Below are 21,018 nucleotides of genomic sequence, written 5' to 3'. Positions count from 1 at the left end.
TGTAGGCAGACGCTTTACCATCTGAGACACCAGGGACTGAGCATGTGCCTCAGTCTATTTGTGCTGCTATCACAAAACACTACAGACTGAGAGACTTTAAAATACCATATGTTTCTTGCCCACAGTTCTGGGGGCAAGAAGGGTGATATCAGGATACCAGCATGATTGGAGGAGGGCCCTCTTCTAGGTCACAGAGTTCACGTGATGGAAGGGGTGAGGAAGTGCTGTGGTATCTCTTTTACAAGAGCACTAATCCCATTCATGAGGGATCAACCCTCATGACCTAATTACCCCCAAAGACTCCACCTACTATTACCACCACTTTGATGGTTAGGATTTCAACACAAGAATTTTGGTGGGGGAGCCACAAACTTTCAGACCACAACAGTATGATATTTGGTGTCTATTCCAACCAAGGTGTGACATGTGTTCTCAAGTTTTCAAGAGTATATTTAACTGTAATCTGCACTGTGTTTTCATATTCTTTCCAATTACAGAAGTACTTATGTATCAATTTATCTACCAGTAGCCCTAACATATAAAAGTGTTTTAAAAGTCTCTATTAACAAACTGTAAGCCATTTGTAAATGAACACATGACTATAAAAAATGAGATATTCACCATACCAAACAAATAAAAATCCTACCAAAAAAACACCTGCTCCCCACCCATTCTGGTTTGACTTGCATTTTCATATGGCTGGCACATTGAAATCATCTTTCTCAGTGCTCACAAAATGTCAATAACTAACCAGAAACATTAAAACCACTTGGTAAAGAATAAATTATCTACTACCCACTTTTGACTTTTCATTCATGTAAACATCTGAGCATCAAATGTGTACATAGCTTTTGGCTAACTGCAGTCACTGCTTTTGTTATTGTTTTGTTATTATTGTTAATTCTGCATTAAGAGCTATATTTTAAAAAGCTAGGAGAATCCACCTCTTTTTTTTTTTTTTTTCTTCTAGGCATCAAGTTTAAGAACCATTAGCCCTGGAAAAGTCTAAAACCCCAGCTGCATAAATGTCAACCTAATTTCTATAAATCCTCCAATAGTCATGGTACCACTTTTTAAACTAAAGCAAGTGAAAATAAATGAAGACTAACACAGAAAAGGCTAAAGAACCCCATAAGTTACACTCCTTTTCTTGAGGATATGAAGTTACTTAAGATTTAAGAAGGAATTGCTCATTACTATGGAAAAGATTGCTCCATAGTTCTTCCCTATCAGTTAAGATCCTAAACTGTGAATAAGGGTATCCCCAGCAGAGACATTACTTTGCCTACTAAGGTCCGTCTAGTCAAGGCTATGGTTTTTCCAGTGGTCATGTATGGACGTGAGAGTTGGACTGTGAAGAAGGCTGAGCGCTGAAGAATTGATGCTTTTGAACTGTGGTGTTGGAGAAGACTCTTGAGAGTCCCTTGGACTGCAAGGAGATCCAACCAGTCCATTCTGAAGGAGATCAGCCCTGGGATTTCTTTGGAAGGAATGATGCTAAAGCTGAAACTCCAGTACTTTGGCCACCTCATGCGAAGAGTTGACTCACTGGAAAAGACTCTGATGCTGGGAGGGATTGGGGGCAGGAGAAGAAGGGGACGACCGAGGATGAGATGGCTGGATGGCATCACTGACTCGATGGATACGAGTCTGAGTGAACTCCAGGAGTTGGTGATGGACAGGGAGGCCTGGCGTGCTGCGATTCATGGGGTCACAAAGAGTCAGACACGACTGAGCGACTGAACTGAACTGAACTGAACTCACATTTTTCCTATACTTTCAACCCTTTCTCTTCCTAGAATATATAATAGAATTCAAGTAAAAGAGAAACTGTTTTATTCTGCTGGTACAGAGCTTGGCTATGGTTAATCCCCTGAAACAGGTTTTTGTTTTTTGAATATAGATTGTTTAATGAAAACAAAGAATGAAATATGTAAGGGTAAATATCCATAAATATCTAATTGACCTTTATTACTGCCAAGATTTTATGTAATAATTACAATTACGGAGTGTTAGGGCCAGAAGAAGGCTAAATTGTTCCCCAAAACTGGCTATAAGAGTCACCCACTCCCAGGCAAAACATTCAGGGTAATCTATGTCATGGCAACTTTTCTGTCGTTCTTATTTAAACATTTTTATTTCATTTTACATTGACTCCTGGCTTGGGATTTGTTTTTATAATGCCTAACAAGAAGTGAGGCTGTAATACAAAAAAGGTCTTCTTTTCCAGCTTCCAACCCACTGAAGAATACTTTCCTTGGGCAATTCAAGAGTTTATTTTCCAGGGTCTTAAGGCTGAGCATAGATGGCCCAATTATTTGATAAATGTTGCTTCCTAGCATCTTACTCCACTCAAAAACTTTCATAAAGAAGTCTGCCTTTTGAACTTATAAGTTCTAACCACAGCCACTAGATTATGGATAAACCAGAATGCCTTAAGCCAGAAGACAGAAACAATTAGAAGATCACACTAATATAGTATCTGACACAAGCAAAAAGTGAGGGGTTGGAATTTGAGGACCCATCTTTAAGGAGTTCAACATTTCAAACACAATGCACTCCCTGAGCCTTAGAAGGGGTCTGTGCAAATGAGAGGCTCTGTAGCTGACGCTGGGACCAGGTGGGACTACATAAGCTGGGGGACTCTGGGAGAGGAGGCGGTTCTGCATCCCATCTCTCCCAGCTTCTGATGTGCTCATTTTCAGATTTCCACTCTTCCTTTCCTGGAGGGATCACAGCAGGAGCCTCTTGGCTTGGGACTACTGGCTTTCTGCCAACACTAGGAAATCCAGGAAAAGCTGGACAAAGCAAGTTTTCCAACTGTGTTTTGTTCCTTTAAAAAAAAAAGAAAGAAAGAAAGAAAAGAAATCACTGGGACACCTGCCAAGCAACCTAGAACTTCAGAATCTAAGGAGACAGGGAGGGCCTTCTCATCTCCAAATTGTCCACCTGATTACCCCCAAGGAAGGGCTCAGGATGCAAGAAAGGGACTGTGGCAGGGCTTTGCCTGCCTGCCTGTTTGTCTTCTATTTCTCTCTTGCCTGCTCTCCACAGGAAAAAAGGAGATTGTATTAAATGGATTTGAGGTGTTGAAGAACCTCAAACAATTGGGCAAATTTCTCCCACCTGTTGAGGTCTTAAGCCAAATTAAAGAGATGGGAATACCAGATCACCCCACCTGCCTCCTAAGAAATCTGTATACAGGTTAAGAAGCAACAGTTAGAACTGGACATGCAACAACAGACTGGTTCCAAATTGGGAAAGGAGTACGTCAAGGCTGAATTTTGTCACCCTGCTTATTTAACTTCTGTGCAGAGCACATCATGCAAAATGCTGGGTTGGATGAAGTACAGGCTGGAATCAAGACTGCTTGGAGAAATATCAATAACCTCAAATATGCAGATGATGTCACCCTTCTGGCAGACAGTGACAAGGAACTGAAGAGCCTCTTGATGAAAGTGAAAGAGGAGAGTGAAAAAGTTGGCTTAAAACTCAACACTCAAAAAACTAAGATCATGGCATCTGTTCCCATCACTTCATGGCAAATAGATCGAGAAACAGTGGAAACAGTATCAGACTTTATTTTGGGAGGCTCCAAAATCACTGCAGATGGTGACTGAAGCCATGAAATTAAAAGACATTTGCTCCTTGGAAGATAAGCTATGACCAACCTAGAGAGCATATTAAAAAGCAGAGACAATACTTTGCCAACAAAGATCCATATAGTCAAAGCTATGGTTTTTCCAGTAGTCGTGTATGGATGTGAGATTGGACCATAACGAAGGCTGAGTGCCAAAGAATTGATGCTTTTGAACTGTGGTGTTGGAGAAGACTCTGAGAGTCCTCTGGATAGTAAGGAGATCCAACCAGTCAATCCTAAAGGAAATTAGTCCTGAATATTCATTGGAAGAACTGATGCTGAAGCTGAGACTGCAACACGTTGGCCACCTGATACAAACAGCTGACTCATTTGAAAAGACCCTGATGCTGGGAAAGATTGAAGGCAGGAAGAGAAGGGGATAACAGAGGATGAGATGGTTGGATGACATAACCGACTCAATGGACATGAGTCTGGGCAAGCTCCTGGAGTTGGTGATGGACAGGGAAGCCTGGCATGCTGCAGTCCATGGGATTGCAAAGAGTCAGACACAACTGAGTGACTGAACTGAACTGAGAGAAAGAGAGCTAGAATCAAACACTAGTCCTGGTATTCATCAAGTGGTCCTGGGCAAGAAGACTATGACCTGCAAGATCTATAAAATGGAGATAAGGTGCCAAAGGTGCAAGACAGTTATGTGGGGTAAATGAAATGAGTTAAACACGCTAGCACAGTGTTTGGCACATGCCGCCACTTGCAGCAAGTCATTTAATGACCATAAATTCCTTTGTAATGTGGCATTACCATCCTACCATTCACAGGTATATCATCCTTGTCTCTGTCCCTGTGAATGTGGGTTGGCCTTGCCACCTGATGACAGACACAGTAGAGGAGAGGGTTCCAGAGTCTAGGGAGGCCTCCAAAGACCTTGTAGCATCTGCCTCTCACTGTCTGGGAGAGTTACCCAGAGACTGCCGTGTAAAGAAACCTCTTTGGCCTATTGGGAGATTAGAGGCCACATGGAGAACTGAGGCTGCCCAGCTGACAGCCAACATGCAATACCAACTACCAGCCATGCTGGTAGGTCCACCCTGGACCTTCCAGCCCAACTGACCCTCCAGCTGAATGCAGACACAGTAATGAACCTATAACCAACAGAGTAACTGCTCAACCACCAACCAGAATCAGAAGAAAGAAACTGTCTTACTTTTGGGAGTGGCTTGCTATTAAGCAATAGATCAAAACACCACTCAATAAAGTATATCATTTTTACTACCACTCTTTCCCAACTAGAAATTGTTACATCTGATGGCACCAAGTCACACAGGGATAGGATATTCTGTATCTTAAGCAATGTGATCATTTCCCCCTTCCCTTAACCAGTACTGTTGCCTGGAGAATCCCAGGGATGGGTGACCCTGGTGGGCTGCCGTCTATAAGGTCGCACAGAGTCGGACACAACTGAAGCGACTTAGCAGCAGCAGCAGCAGCAGTATGACCTGATTAGGGAATTTGGTGGCTTCAGTGAGAAGACAGCCAAGGAATTTCAAAATTCTCTAAGTGGACCTTTGTCCTGTTACCTAAGAGCCACTTAAATCCCTACCCAAGGTACTTTGAGAGTGGTTTCTTTTCTTACCTCCTTCCATAACATTGCCATTGCCTCAAATTGCTTCCAACTGCACTTTTTTCCAATAAACATGGTACTTACCTGACTCAGTATCTGATCTGACACTTTCAGGTAGTCAAAAAATCTAAATGCATTGACGTATTTCTTTGAACCATTTCACAGATTAGAGAGTTGATGATGTGCAAAACAAATCTGATGTGGCTTCAGGTGAATTCAAGTTTAACATTTATTACAAAGCTTATGTTCAAATACAGAGTTAAGTCCTATAAAATACCTAAGCTTGGCCCATAGACTTGGTAACAAAGAACTGTTCTGGGTCAATGTTCATGAGACCAGGCTTAAGTGAAGGAGGTTATGGAAGCTCAGATCCAGGTGGTTCAGGAAAGTTGAACTTTCCCCAGCTTTACAAAACAGGATCAAGCTACCCCAGCTCGTAGTTCTCTACTGCCAGAAACACTCATTCTACAACCTATTAACAATGTTAAGCTTGGTGATGCTCTCAAGGCTTCTTGGAACTGTAGCTCTGACCTTTCTAATTTGTGGAGCTGATCGGTGAGCACATTACCATCCTTCCTGCATGGACCAAGTGCAGAGTTTTGCTCTTTTTTGTTTTAAAGAAAAACTTTTTCTTCAATCTTTGTTATGGTTCAAATACATTCATGTCATCGAAAACATCTCACTTCTTGCTTTGTAACTTGCAAGCCTAGTATTCTTGGGTAAATGAGTTCTACTAAAATTCCACTAAATTTAGAAATTCCACTAAGATTATAGATCCTCTACTACTTTGCAGAAAAAAACAAACAAACAAAAAAAAACTGTCCAAGAACAATATCGGATGACTGTTTTCATTGGACATTGTATCCTTAAAGCTATTTCTGGATTAAACCCATGAACTTATACCTCACCCTAATGACCTTTCACTGGCAGTACCAAGGCATAACACCCCTGGCCAGAACTGAGGAACATGATATGAAATACATAAAGCAAGGTCACTAGGTTTTATTGTAAGATACCAGGAATGCGGTTGGGCAGGCTGGCCACTGCAAATGCAGCATTTTCTTAATGCAAATCCAAAGGAGAAATTTCTTTCACCTCCTCGAATCAGGAATAGATGGGCTTCTCCAATCTGGTTTCTCTTCTGGACACCTTAGAGCTTATTCTGGATGGTTGGCCTCTTCTCTTTGGTTGCTGGAAATCTGATGGCCAGAACTTTCAGGAAGAATAGAACAGCACTTCAAGGTACACTTGCCAGCCTCACTCATACCTCCATCTTATTTTCCTTCCACTTATTTTTCTTACTTATCCTAAGTTTATTTTATCTTGTCGTATTGCGTGCATCTTTGTAAGCCTTCCCCAATCATTTCTGGAACAGGGTGAGATATAATTAAAGACATAATAATCAGTGTGTATGCCTAATCCCTCCACTCTAGAGAGAGAGAGCTCTTGTAAGCAAGTGCTGTGCATTGCCCCACTTTAAAAACCCTATAGTGTCTAGTGTTGTGCTTTTACTGTTAAATAAATATTTGGGGAGTTAAATGGCAGAATACATACACTTTGATAGCATTATGTTACCTGAATTATGAAACAAGCAGTATACTTATGACTTTATCTTTTATCCTCAGAACAAATTCACATGAGTGTGAAGGGATGCACATACAAGAGTTTCCTTTAGCATTAGTTATCAGAAGTAACCTCAAGATCCAATGATAGGGACATGGTTAAATATATACGCACAGGCACACTATCCCAAGTTATACAGACCCTGAAATGAACAGGAGGATAAAGAAGAAGGTCCGTCACACACTACAAAGTGTAAAAGAATGGTAAGCTGCTGCAAAATGATACATTTTCATAAATACATAGCTGGGCACATTCTGGTATTTGTACAGAAAGAAGGCCTGAAGAGCTACACCCTGCAAACTGATAACTGGTTGAGGCTGGCAGTGAAAGGGAGGTGGGGTAGGAGCTGGGGGTGGGGGGGAGAAATGAACTTTCACTCTCTGGAATACTGATTGTAATTTTTTTATAATGTGCAAGTTATCACTCTTGTGATTTAAAAATTAAAAGCACTGAAGAAAACATTTAGAGACTTGAGGCTACAATGCACTCTCAAATTCTCAAAATGCCTAACGTCTTAAGGGTTTGTTGGGAGATTCTAAACTGGGATACTCCCAAAATGCTCCCTTTGCTGCAAGCAGCCAGGCCTCACCTTCCTGCAACGGGGCCTTCCTCCCTGTAGACTTTATCTTGCCCTGGATTTCTGCACAAAGTATACAAGAAATTGATCTGTTCAGTAACACCCATACAGGTGGTCAAATACAAAAAGGCAAGGAATCTTTCTCCATCAGAACATAGCTGTAGAATTTATAAGTCCTTTAAACAGCATGTGGGCTTCCCTGGCAGCTCAGTGGTAAAGAATCCACCTGCCAATGCAGGAGACGGTGGGTTCAATCCCTGTGTTGGGAAGATCCCCTAGAGAAGGAAGAGGCAATCCACTCCAGTATTCTTCCCTGGGAAATCCCATGGACCGAGGAATCTGGTGGGCTACAGTCCACGGGGTTGAAAAAGAGTCAGACATGACTTGGCCACTAAACAACAACAACAAAATAGCATGTAATAAATTATAGAGCATTTAAATTCATAATTGATTCAATATTTTCACATGTATTAGGGAAAAACATGTTAACTGAGTAACATGAGTATGGGGAAATACGTCCCTAAAAATGAAACACTTTGTAAAGAGGGGTTTTTAATTTGTTCTAAATTTTTTATCAAATGAAAATTCCTTCTTCCTCCTCTTCCACTAAATAAACACCTGCCAAACAAGAGTTTCCTATACCTTCAAACTGTACTTTTTAAAGGTTTTTTTTAAAGCCTATTTGGAGGAAGCTAAATAAATTAACTTGACGAAGATAGTTTCTCTGTGTCCCCCAAATTTTAAAGTTAAACCAAAGCCAAGTAAGTATAAATCTACTGATGTACCAGTTACTTCTAAAGTAGCCAAGGCAGGACACAGTGAACACTAACATAGCCCAGGCCTGGATCCAATGTGAACTCCAAGCCTGGGCTCCATGGGAACAGTCAGGTGGAGACTATATGTCTGGACCTCACAGACGATGTCAGAGAAACCAAGGTTCAAAGCATTAGACAGATAGCAGAAAGCTGAGGAGAGCTGAAGTCAGACACTGAAAACATCAACTAAGGGAGGAAAGGGTCTTCCCTGGTGGCTCAGTGGTAGAGAACCCTCAGGCCAATGCAGGAGATTATTGGGTTTGATCCTTGGATCAGGAAGAATCCCCTGGAGAAGGAAACAGCAACCCACTCTACACCAGTATTCTTGCCTGGGAAATCCCACAGACAGAGGAGCCTGGTAGGCTACAGTCTATGGGGTCGCAAAAAAATCAAACACGACTTAGCAACTAAACAACAAGGTAAGAAAATCAGACAAGGCAAAGGCGGGTCAAAGGAAGGATCCAACTAAGTCAGGTGGCTTTGTATTTGTCCACGGGTGAGGGTGTTAGTGCTGGAGTCAGATGTTAATTATTATAAAAAGTAAATCAAAGGTGTGTAGATCACCTCTGCCCTTGATTAAACACCAGGGCACAGCTAGTGGATATAGCTCCAAGGTGCTGGCTCACCTATTTCTCCAAAAGCTTTTTTGGCAATCCCAAAGACTGTGAAGATGATTCCAGTTTGATTGTAGATCTTGAAATAGATGTCAAAGGAATAATCTAACCCTTTTATAAAATGCAATGAGAATACTTCCCCAACTCGCTGTGAGGCAAGCAGCCACTTCCTAAGGAGTTTGATCAGCAAATGGGGTTTTGAAACAACACATCTATCCACTGCTTCTGTAAGAACTTCCCAAAGCCGCCTAACCACCCGCCCACTACACACTGGGAGGCTCTTTGCTCCCTATCCAGCTGATGAAAGTGACCTAGTCCATCAGCCAACTTGTTCTGAGTCCATCTGCCTTCTTATTTAACCTAAGGAGAGAAGCATACTGATCTAAAGACAGTGCTTTCAAATCCAAGTTTACTCCTTCCACACTTCCTTTTCCCTTAAAACCAGTTATTTTGCTTTGAAGCAGACAGAACTGGTATCAAGCTCTACTTTTGCACCTTCCCATCCAGCTGCCCTCCATTAACGTGAGTCTGGTGTCTATCAGATAGAGATGAGCTCCCATATTCCCTTTGTATCCTCCTGGTCCAGAGATCTCCCAACCACGTCTATACATCCCTACCTCCTCCAGTATCTCCAAGCCCAATGCTCTGCCCGCTCCACTGCAACCTGCTTTTCCATCCATTAGACAAATGGTTTCCAAATAGTGGACTGTGATCCATTAATAGTTAATGAGTTTTTCAGAACACAGAATAGAAACAGAAACGTGTGCTCAGTTGCTCAGTTGTGCCTGACAGACTCCATGGAATTTTCCAGGCAAGAATACAGGAGAGGGTTGCCATTTCCTACTCCATGGGATCTTCCCAGCCCAAGGATCAAACCCGTGTCTCTTGCATCTCCTGCACTGGCAGGCAGGTTCTTCACCACTAGTGGCACCTGGGAAGTCCTGTTCTTCCATCCATTAGACAAATGGTGTCCAAATAGTGGACTGTGATCCATTAATTATTGATGAGTTTGTCAGAACACAGAATAGAAACAGAAATAGAGTAGAAATAGAAACGAAAATAGAAGCAATATTCAGTAAGGGTACATATTGTTTCATGAAACCTGTTTCACATATACATATACTTACTCATGTCCTAAGTCAATGTGAAAATTGTACTGCTCATCTCGTACTGTGTTGTAATCCAAAAATGCCTGAAACAAGCCTTTGTCCATCTAGTCAGACCCCACCCCCCTTGCTGCTGGGCCCGCTGCGACTGCTTTCTCCATGCCGGCCCCAAGCTCTGAACAGACTGCCAGCTGTCTTCTTCATCGGCTGTTTGCACAAACCTTGGCCTTTTACAGTGACTCACAAGCTCCTTCTCATGTAGCCAGGAACTGCCTTCTCCTTGATCAGACCAATGTTCACACACACCTTTGGTATTCTAGGCCCTCTTTTCAGGTCTGGGATCTGCTAGCAGTATCTCCAACTGTTTCACTATGAATAACAACCCCAGAGCAGCAGGACTCCATTTCTTTGTATGCTACCTTTCATCTCCAATGAGGAAAAAAACATCACCAAAGTCACTCTTGAAATAACCTTAGATTTTCTTACAAAAGTAACCTCACTTTCCTGATGTAATATGTTCCCTGGTGTAATACATACAGCTCCTGATACCAATGCCAGGTGACTACAGCTCACCCCTCCTGTTGAATTAAAGTCTGTCTCCCATCCTTGAGAACAGATGGCTAACCCACCTCCATGTTGCTATCTTCTTCCTCTCACAAAGCAAATGGAAGGAGAGAAAGCATCACCAGGTGACCGTGGGAGCGTGGGCCTCCTTTCCTCTCTCAAGGGCGAGGACACAAGCTGTCCAGCACAATGCCACCCTGGTCCTGCCCTCCCTTGTCCAAGTGCCCACACTTCCCACAGAGACAATTCACGCATTATCTTCCTGGACAGAAAAACTCATTCTCTGTAATTCTCCTGTAGTTCCTCCAGTTTACTTTTCTCAATCAAACTAGGTATCCCACTTTTTAGCCTTCCAAGAGATAACAAAGCCACATGAGTCCTTCATCTGTAGGATGTGGGACACTCGTTTGAGAAGAAGGGCGCGGGGAGACACAGGTCTGAAGGTTTCTTGTGAAGCAAACTGCTCAGTTTCCTTTCCCACATGGAAGGCCAGCTTTGAGGGAGGATCATACATGTGGGACGTCAGTTTGAGCACCAAGGGAGGGAATGAACAGGTCTGAGAACTGCAGGACAGCTGTGCTAGGCTTGGAAGGGCAAGAAACACTCGCAAAGTGAAAGAGGTAAAGGGTAAGTCACATCTAGGGCACATTCCAGAATTTTCCTTGCTGCCCCACAACCCCCTCTCTGTGACCCGGCCCTTTTCCCATTTCTCAGTCAGGAATCTAGAGCCCCCTTACCATCTCTCTGGTCACCTGGTTTTTGGGAGGGAGGGCCCTCCAGCCCCTCCCAAGTCATTTCTTCCTCCTCCCCTACTCCTAGCTGAAGAAGCTCTGAATCAATCTAGTCCTGAATTAGATTTCTGATGGCTCCCTGCCCGAGGCCTCTGTTTATCTTGCTCATCAAATGAATCTCTCTCGGATGGAGATTTTAGAAAATCAGGAAAAGACAGGCCAAACTCTTGAATCCACATTCTAGGGTCTACGTGGAAGACTTGCTTTTTAGGAATTTACTATAAAGTTTCAGCCCCTTGATCCCTGCCATTCCTAGGGACCTCTAAGCATACAGCTTGAGTTGCAAAGAGTCATTTTTCTTTCCAGCAAGATAAAGAAGGCTAAGGGTGAAAGGAACAAGAACAGAAAGTTAAACAGTGTAAAAATCACTACTGACTGAGCAGCTTGGTTTGCGGCATCTGCCTTTAGGTGAAACTCATCACACAATAAGGATTCAAACTCTGGAGGGAGGTAATGTGGCAAAAAGGAGTGGCAGGGGTAAGGAGAAATAAAGCACGCTCAAAATATACTAACCTCAGGATCACCTAATAGCACAGGAAGGAGGAGACAAATAAACTAAAATCCATGCTTCCTCAAAGGAATCTTTCAAATTTTCTAGTGTTGCAAGAGCCTGCTTTTCTAATATAGTTTCACCAATTTAAGGACAGATAAACAAGGAGAAAATTCTCTACTTCACACAGCTCAGTTAAAAAGGGACTGGGATTCTGTAATATATTATCTTAACTGGCTACATAAAGATGAGGCTGCATTCCAAACTATACCCTGCTGGGCTCACAGCAGTATCTCACTTAAAACACACACTCTAAGATCCATTTTTCTCAGCTCCATTTATGACTGGGTGAAGATTTTCTTACAGTGGCGGTTGTTTTCTCCGTACTTCACACACCGACTCATAACATCCTCACAGACTCTTCCAACTTGTCCCCAAATTGGAATCAGATTCATTTAAACATTATCAAAGATCACTCTTTAAGGATAATTTTATAAAAATGTGTACCACATTCACATTTAGATGTGTAAAACTAAGAAAACACTGGCCAGCAACAGCGACCCTTTCATGAACATAGACAACTTATAGTGCCTTCAAGAAGGGCCATAGACAAATGCTAGCATTACGGGTCCCATTACATGGCTGAGTAAACCGAGGCACTTAGTTTAATAAACTTGCTCCGGGATATAATGGTAGAGCTGGAAATAGAAACCAGTTTCTCCCTGACTTTGAGCCCAGCCCCTCTCCCACTAGACTCTTCAGCACTCGCTGGCTAAAAATGGGACCCACTTGAGAACTGCAAGGGTAAATGGAAGCTGCTTGTTTTATTTAGTAGCGGGGAGGTGAGAGACCGGGGAGACTTACCTACTTGATGCACCAGATCGTGTACTGGCCTCTAACAAGAAAGCTTTCCATGGATGACCCAACACCCGCCCCTTTGAGCTGAGACCCCCAAGGCACCGCCAGGCAGCCCCAAGCAGCCCAAATCACACCGCCCGGGAAACACGACTGGAACGCAGGGCGTCCGGACGACGCGGGGGCCGCGGGCCCGGGGACACCATCTGTGCCCAGAGCGGCGTGGGAGCCCGCCGCGCCGGGATGATGCTGCGCCGGTCGCACACACCTGCTGGAGCCCTCCCTGGAACCCCCGGCCGCCTCCCGCGCGGGGGACTCCCACCCAGCCTCCGGGCGCCTGAGCCCTCGGCCTCACTAGGCCGGGGGCGGGAAGCCGCGGAACCCCTCCCGCGGGCTGCGCTCGGCGACGCGGAGAGCCGCTGGGCAAAGCGAGCCCGCCCTCTTTCCGAACCCTCTCCAAACCGCGTCACCTGTGCCGGGTCCCGGGGCGACTCGCGCGCGGGCGGCAGTGAGCCGGGCCGGGAGAGGGCTGCGCGTGGTTACAGGAGCCTGGTCATCCGGCCCGGCCCGAGGACTGGCGCCGGCAAGGGCCGTCCTGCGAGATGCTCGGCGGGAGCCAGGGGAGCCTTGGGCTCCGGGCCGCTGGAACAGCAGCGGAGGCTACTGCTGCCGCCGCGGCCGCCCGGACTGCGGGCTCGGGTTACCGCAGAGCGTCTCCTTAAAGGGGCCGCGGCGCTCGGGCTACGGCTACGGCTCCCCGCGGCTCCGACCCCCGGCCAAAGTGGGCGGGGCCCCGAGGCGGGCGGTGGGGCCGACCTTTGGGTGATGGAACTTGGGTCCCGGAAAGAGCTCAAAAACGGGAGCTTGCGAGGCGGGCTGCGATGGGATTCTGGAAGAGCACACCTCGCTTGGAACAGTGCTCGGTTCCGCGTCTTTCCGAAGCAAGTAACAGAACTAGCAAGTGGGGCTACGGTCTGAGTCCGTTCTCGCAGCGGTCAGTACCTGGGCTCGCCACGTAACCAACATTCTTTTCAGACTATAAATTTACGTTCTGCTTTAGTTGTCCAGATTCTGCGTGAATGAAGCGCATGGTCTGACGATCCGAAAGGAGGTGAAAGGGCAATTGCTGATTTTCCTGCCACGTTGCGTTCCTCGCCGTTTCCGTTTCGGGCTGCAGGTGCGTTCCAAACTGGGTAGGGGGCGTTTGTGGAAAAGGCCAATGCTTTGGAAGCCGCCGCCTCTGGAATCCAAGAAAAACACCACCTCCGTGCGGAGTCCCTCTGCTGTCAGGGCAGGGAAGTAGAATCTGCAGTTCTGAGGGGAGCTGGCTGAGAATTCCAAGTTGCCCAGTGCATGAAGTTTGCCAATAAACAGTAGCTCTTCTCATTTGCTAAATATGGCCTCAGAAACTTCCAAGTGTCCTGGATCAACACGATAGAACTGTTTTGAATAAAACAAAATAATAAAGAAATACGTTCTGGTTGTTATAATTTGCACACCAAAAAAATCACAAATACATTTTTTAAGAAAGAGCCTCACTGAGGCTCAATTTCTTCATCTGTATAATCGGGATGATAATTCACAGACACCTCTGAAGTGTCTTGCTAAATGGACTGCAGACTGACGTAGAAAAGACAGAAACCTGCCCTGTAGTCAAACAGGGAAGATCTTGCAGGCCCCCACATTTCCCCTTTTCTCTCTAAGACTCTTGGGACATACCCGGGCACCAATGCCCTTTGACTACAACGTATCCCGTCACAGTTGTTTCACAATGTGCATAGTCCTTGACGACGTTTTTTGCTCCATACGCACACGGGTATTTCGTAACTATCCACGGGCAGGATGGTCGTGCACACCTGCGCGATCGCCCTGCCAGTACAGAGGGCAGCTATCATCTCAGGAATCTGCATTGACTGCTCCTCCAGACTCTGTCCTGCGCTTGTCTGCAGTGACATGGCAGTTGCTCTGCCCTTTCCTGATAAACACACCATGATTATCTTTGATATGCATATTCTCTAACACCCACAGCAGGAGCCAACTCCATCTAAGCCCGCAGAAATCCAGTATCCTCTAGTCCCCCCACTACTGATGCTTCATCAAATCTGCAGAATTGTTCATAGAGAGCATGTAAGTGAATACATCAATGACAAGGCCTGAGATATGAAAGGAATTCAGTAAATACTAGTTGAATTTTTAAGCTTTTAAACTAATTAAAACTCAATGACCTTCAGGAGGTTGAAGAATACATCAACTAGTTTTCCTCAAAGTTTTAATGCAGCTTAATTTCTTCAAAAATATCCATTTCACTATTTACATTTAGATCTTTAATTGCTATTCTTAACTTTGTTTTACCAATACTCTTTTTTCAAGGACAGTTCCCCCAAATTCTGTCTTTATTACCCTGAAGTTTTTCTGCATTTTGAATATGAGGTTGCAAAGCTGGATTGCACTTTTTATATTTTTGTTCACTGGAACAGTTCCAAGAAACAGTTCCGAGAAATGAAATTATCCATTCACACTGAAAAAAAAAGAAAGAAAAAGAAATAATACTGACATTCTTTTCAGACAAATTTTCCTGATAAATTTCTGTTTCAAAAAATTTCTAAACTTCTAATTAGAGCCAATTGTTTGGAAAACTGAGACCAAACTGCAGTTTCTTCCTGAAATAACAAGATAACTAAAGCAAAAGTATTTTGGGGGAGACTGCCTCAGTTCTCCACTCTGCTCTGTTAGTGAAGATAAAACCAAAATGGCACCAAACATTTTGATCAGAAAAGTTGAGTTAGTCAGTAACAACTATGTCCACGTACAGGTTTTCCTTTAATTGGTAGTTTTAGTATATTAAGACTTTTGTGTAAGGTTTTTTGTACTTTCTTTTTCAGAATTTTTCAAGAAGAAACTATTTCAGGATATTAAGAGTGGTTATCTCTGGGTGGATGAGATTCTATGTCTTGTATTCTTTGTTTCTCTTATTTTATGAAATTTTCTTCCCATTATATATATATGTCTTACTTTGTTTGAATTTTTATTTTTACTGAAAGTAATACATTTAAGTGAAAATTCAAGTGGTTCTTAAAGGCTGTAAACAAAAAATACCCAAGAGTTTTATCAGTTCCCTAACCAGCTTCTCCACCACCTAGCTTCACCCCCTAGAATACCTAGCTTCACCCCCTAGAACACCTAGCTTCACCCCATTTCCACACAACCTGCTTGGTGTTCTACATTTCCTAAATGATAAACTTATACCAAGGTCTCTTGATTTTCAGTTTTAGACTTTAGTTATTGACTTCTTATCATATATTTGAGGATTTTTAGCTCCTATCCACACCACCACTCACTTTGCCCCCAACTTTCCTTCTAACATAGACACGTCACAACTCTCATTCGAGTCAGCACTTAAGGTTTATATCATCTGGAAAATACACTGATCAATACAAGGTGTTGCTGAATCAAGTAAGGTACCAGGATAATGCTTTTCTTGAAAATTTCTTGCTTTTTCCGGAGTTAAATGCTTTGTTTTTTCACATTTAAAAAATGTATCTAATCTAAACTGAATTTTACCCATGTGCTTCTACACATCTATCAAATGCCATCAACATTATCTTCTAATGCCCAGACACGACTTCTTATTTATTCTCTTACATTGCTAAAGCACAGACTCCAGTCACTTACTCAGAAGGGGTGCATGGAAGATAAATTTTTAGAGGGCTTGACTGTCTGAAAATGTCTCTTTTCTAGTCTCATCCTTGACTGACCATTTGGATAAGTTGCAGATCATTTTCCCTTTGCTTTTTAAGAGAATCATTCCATTGTCTTTTAACTCCAGCATTGCGTTGAAATATCTAATACCTTTCGAGTTCCCATTCCTCTGTATCTGACCTATTTTCCTTCTAGAATCTTCCCATTGTCTCTAGCAGTCTGAAAGTTCACAGTGGTGTGCCTTAGAATGTTTCTCTTTTCACTGATTGTGCTAGATACTCAAGGGTTCTTTTGACTTTATCTGCACTTTTTTCCTTTCATTATTTCTTTGCTAATTTCCTCCCTCCCATTATCTCTGTTCTCCCTTTGTGAATTATTGTTAGTAGGATATTGGGACTTCAATGTTGTTATTCAGTCACTCAGTCGTGTCTGATTCTTTGTGACACCATGGACTGCAGCACACCAGGCTTCCTTGTCCTTCACCAACTCCTAGAGCTTCCTCAAACTCAGGTCCATCGAGCTGGTGATGCCATCCAACCATCTCATCTTCTGTCATCCCCTTCTCCTCCTGCCTTCAATCTTTCCCAGCATCAGGGTCTTTTCTAACGAGTCAGCTCTTCATATCAGATAGCCAAAGTACTGGAGCTTCAGCTTCAGCATCAGTCCTTCTAATTAATATTCAGGACTGATTTCCTTTAGGACTGACTGGTTTGATCTCCTTGCAGTCCAAGGGAGTCTCGAGAGTCTTCTCCAACTCCACAGTTCAAAAGCATCAGTTCTTCGGCACTCAGCTTTCTTTATTAAAGTCTGTCACTGTTTCCCCATCTGTTTGCCATTAAGTGATGGGACCAGATGCCATGATCTTCGTTTGTTGAATGCTGAGTTTTAAGCCAACTTTTCCACTCTCCTCTTTCACTTTCATCAAGAGGCTCTTTAGTTCCTCTTCGCCTTCTGCCATAGGATGGTATCATCTGCATATCTGAGGTTACTGATATTTCTCCCAGCAATCTTGATTCCAGCTTGTGCTTCATCCAGCCTGGCATCTCTCATGTTGTACTCTTCATATAAGCTAAATAAGCAGGGTGACAATATACAACCTTGACGTACCTCTTTCCCAATTTGGAACCAATCCATTGTTCCATGTCTGGTTCTAACTGTTGCTTCCTGACCTGCATACAGGTTTGTCAGGAGGCAGGTCCAGTGGTCTGGTATTCCCATCTCTTGAAGAATTTTCCACAGTTTGTTGTGATCCACACAGTCAAAGGTGTTAGTGTAGTCAATGAAGCAGATGTTTTTTCTAGAATTCCCTTGCTTTTTCTGCGATCCAACAGATGTTGGCAATTTAATCTCTGGTTCCTCTGCCTTTTCTAAATCCAGCTTGAACATCTAGAAGTTCTCAGTTCACATACTGTTGGGAGACTGGCTTGGAGAATTTTGAGCATTACTTTGCTTCCATGGGAAATGAGTGCAATTGTGCAGTAGTTTGACCATTCTTTACCATTGCCCTTCTTTGGGATTGGAATGAAAACTGACCTTGTCCAGTCCTGTGGCCACTGCTGAGTTTTCCATATAATGGGACTTTAATATTATTCTCTAAATGTTTGTCCTTTTATGTTATTGATCATCTGTGCATCTTTTTTTTCTACTGTCTAAGACAGGGGTTGTAAATCAGGAAGAGAGAGAGTTGGTTCTCCCCACCTCACCCCAGCCATTTGGCAATGTCTGGTGATATTTTTGTTGGTCACCACAGGGTAAGAGGCATGCATTGGCATCTAGTGAGTAGAGGCCAGGGAGGCTGCTAACCATGTTAGAATGCACAGGAGAGCCCCTCACAACAAAGAATTTCCAGCCCACATGTCAGTCATGCCAAGATTGAGAAATTCTGGACTAGGAGAATTACTTAACTTTATCTTCCAACCTTCTGAAGTTTCTAGTTCAAACATATTTTTCTTTCCCATTCTCTGATTAGCTCTTTCATTATGGGAACTCTACATCCAAATATATATATATACACACACCCATTTCACAGAAGGATTGTGTTGGTAGTGGTACAGTGGTAGAATGCAGGCTAGCTGTATGAAGTATGGACCTACTGGTCCAAGAGCTTTGTTAACAACTTTCAGCAATCTCCCTTTTTCAGGTTTTTGCCTCGCCCCTGCCCTCTGTGTTACACTGTATCTCCAAATGCTAAGCACTTAGGTTAAACTCTCTTCCACTTTGCCAAGTCAATTACAGTTGGTCTGCCATTTCTGTGGATGTACAACCCAGGTGTAGGAAGGGCAGACTGTTGACTGTTTCTGTTGTTGTTCAGTCACTCAGTCATGTCCGAGTCTTTGAACCCCATGGACTGGGTATGACAAACTCCCCTGTCCTCCACTACCTCCAGGAGTTTGCTCAAATTCATATCCATTGAGTTGGTGACGCTTTTTAACAATCTCATCCTCTGTTGTCCTCTTCTCCTTTTACCCTCGGTTTTTCCAGCATCAGGGTCTTTTCCAGTGAGTTAGCTCTTTCCATCAGGTGGTCAAAGTACTGGAGCTACAGCATCAGTCCTTCCAATGAATATTCAGGGTTCATTTCCTTTCGGTTGACTGGTTTGATCTCCTTGCAGTCCAAGGGACTTTTAAGAGTTTTCTCCCAGCACCACAATTTGAAAGCATCAATTCTTTAGTGTTCAGCCTTCTTTATGGTCCAGCTCTCACATCCATAAGTGACTACTGGAAAAACCATAGCTTTGACTATATGGACCTTTGTCAGCAAAATGATGTCTCTGCTTCTTAATATGATGTATAGGTTTGTCACAGCTCTCCTTGAAAGGAGAAAGTGTCTTTTAATTTCAAGGCTGCAGTCACTGTCTGCAGTGATTTTAGAGCCCAAGAAAATATCTGTCACTTCTTCCACTTTTCCCCTTCTATTTGCTATGAAGTGGGGGACTGGATGCCACGACCTTGTTTTGAATGCTGGGTTTAAGCAAGCTTTTTCACTCTCCTTTCCCACCCTCATCAAGAGGTTCTTTAGTTCTTTTTCATTTTCTGCCATTAGCATGGTATCATCTGCATATCTGAGGTTGTTGATATTTCTCCCAGCAAGCTGGATTCCAGCTTATGACTCATCCAACCAAGCCTTTCAGATGATGTACTCCACATAGAAGTTAAATAGGCAAGTCAGCCTTGTCATACTCCTTTCCCAACTTTGAACCAATCTGTTTTTCCGTCTGGTTATAACTGTTGCTTCCTGACCCGCATACAGACTTCTCAGAGTAATGTGGTCTGGTATTTCTATCTCTTTAAGATTTTTCCATAGTTTGTTCTGATCCACACAATCAAAAGCTTTAGCATAGTCAATGAAGCAGCAGTAGATGTTTTTCTGGAATTCCCTCACTTTCTCCGTGATCCGATGGATGTCAGCAATTTGATCTGTGGTTCCTCTGTCCTTTCTAAACCTACCTTGTACATCTGGAAGTTCTCAGTTCACATACTGCTGAAGCCTAGCCTGAAGGATTTTGAGCATAACTTTACCAGCATATGAAATGAGTGCAACTGTACAACATTTTTAACATTCTTTTTCATTGCCCTTCTTTGGGATTGGAATGAAAAACTGACCTTGTCCAGTCCTGTGGCCACTGCTGAGTTTCCCAAATTTGCTGGTATATTGAGTGCAGCACTTTAACAGCATCATCTTTTAGGATCTGAAATAGCTCAGCTGAAATTACATCATCCCACTAGCTTTGTTTGTAGCAATGCTTCCTAAGGCCCACTTGGTTTCACATTCCAGGATGTCTGGCTCTAGATGAGTAACCATCCCTCGTGGTTATCCAGGTCGTTAAGACTTTTTTGGTATAGTTCTTCTCTGTATTCTTGCCATTTCTTCTTAATCTCCTCTGCTTCTATTAGGCCCTTGCTGTTTCTGTCATTTATCATGCCCATCCTTGTATGAAATGTTCCCTTGATATTTCCAATTTTCTTCAAGAGATGGCTAGTCTTTCCCATCTTATTATTTTCCTCTACTTCTTTGCATTGTTCATTTAAGAAGGCCTTCTTATCTCTCCTTGCTATTCTTTGGAACTCTGCATTCATATGGGTACATCTTTCCCTTGCTCCCTTGTGTTTGCTTCTCTTCTTTCCTCAGCTATTGTAAAGCCTTCTCAGACAACCACTTTGCTTTCTTGCATTTTTTTTTCTTGGAGATAATTTTGGTCACTACTTCCTATACAGTGTTACAAACCTCCGTCCATAGTTCTTCAGGCACTCTGTCTATCAGATCTAATCCTTTGAATCTATTTGTCACTTCCACTGTAAAATCGTAAGGGATTCGATTTAGGTCATACCTGAATGGCCTAGTAGTTTCCCTACTTTCTTCAATTTAAGCCTGAATTTTGCAATAAGGAGCTCATGATCTGAACCACAGTCAACTCCAGGTCTTGTTTTTGCTGACTGTATAGAGTGTCTCCATCTTTGGCTACAAAGAATATAATCAATTTGATTTCGGTATTTACCATGTGGTGATGTTCATGCATAGAGTCATCTCTTGTGTTGTTGGAAGAGGGTGTTTGCTATGACCAGTGTGTACTTTTGCCCTACTTCATTTTGTGCTTCAAGGCCAAATTTGCCTATTACACCAGGTATCTGTTGACTTCCTTCTTTTGCATTCCAGTCCCCTATG

The 21,018-nt window shown here is 43.2% G+C and overlaps 1 protein-coding gene across 2 annotated transcripts in view; it reads right to left on the bottom strand.

The window, feature by feature from the left end:
• The window catches only part of TLCD4 (TLC domain containing 4), a 67,663-nt gene extending 53,318 nt beyond the window's left edge, over window positions 1–14,345 (bottom strand). The window contains exon 1 of one of the 2 annotated variants that reach the window (XM_069598346.1): window positions 13,128–14,345. The gene's annotated coding sequence lies outside the window, so the exon portion shown is untranslated. Of the gene's footprint in view, window positions 1–12,666; window positions 13,105–13,127 lie in introns of those variants that run through there. The other variant, XM_069598355.1, reaches the window with a different exon arrangement.
• Between the last annotated feature and the right edge of the window lie 6,673 nt (window positions 14,346–21,018).

The sequence above is a fragment of the Ovis canadensis genome, chromosome 1, assembly GCF_042477335.2.
Source record: "Ovis canadensis isolate MfBH-ARS-UI-01 breed Bighorn chromosome 1, ARS-UI_OviCan_v2, whole genome shotgun sequence".
NCBI lineage: Eukaryota > Metazoa > Chordata > Mammalia > Artiodactyla > Bovidae > Ovis > Ovis canadensis.
Note: the sequence above shows the minus strand (reverse complement) of the source record. Positions and strands in the feature narration are given on the sequence as shown.